The sequence below is a fragment of the Eimeria tenella genome, genomic scaffold, assembly GCF_000499545.2.
Source record: "Eimeria tenella Houghton genomic scaffold, Eth_scaff2909, whole genome shotgun sequence".
NCBI classification, from domain to species: domain Eukaryota; phylum Apicomplexa; class Conoidasida; order Eucoccidiorida; family Eimeriidae; genus Eimeria; species Eimeria tenella.
This window is the reverse complement of record NW_013542785.1, coordinates 1-677: the sequence shown is the minus strand read 5'-3', so window position 1 is coordinate 677 and position 677 is coordinate 1.

Sequence of the window (677 nt, the reverse complement as noted above, 5' to 3'; positions counted from 1 at the left end):
CCCGCCACCCCCCAAACCTCAAGCCCTAAACCCTAAACCCTCGCCCTGCCCCCAACCCCCCACCCCGCACCCCCCAAACCCCAAACCCCAAACCCTAAACCCTAAACCCTAAACCCTAAACCCTCGCAGACTTCCTGGACAGAGCTGAAGACGGGGAGTTCAAACCTCCCATCGGAGCTTCTCCAAACGCTGCCCCCCTTTGAAGGGTTTACGCCTCCCACCAGCTGCGTGCCGTAGAGCAGCGCCTGCTCGCTGTGGAAACTCCCCTGCAAAAACCCTAAACCCTAAACCCTAAACCCTAAACCCTAAACCCTAAACCCTAGGCCCCGCGCCCTGAACCCTTCCGCACGCCCTTAGCCCGCAGACCCTCGCCCTGGGCTATACATGCAGCGCCTGCTCGCTGTGGAAACTCCCCTGCAAAAGCCCTAAACCCTAAACCCTAAACCCTAAACCCTAAACCCTAAACGCTAGGCCCTGGGGGCTAAACCCTCAGGCCTGGGAAAGAAACCTGGGCTCTAGAAGGAGGGCCTTCTCGCGGTGAGATCTGCTTTGAATCAAACCCTAAACCCTAAACCCTAAACCCTGAACTCTAAAGCCTCGAAGCAAGGCTTGCTCGCTCTTTAGGCTGCCCTGACACCAAACCCTAGACCCTAAACCCTAAACCCTAATAAGGAGTG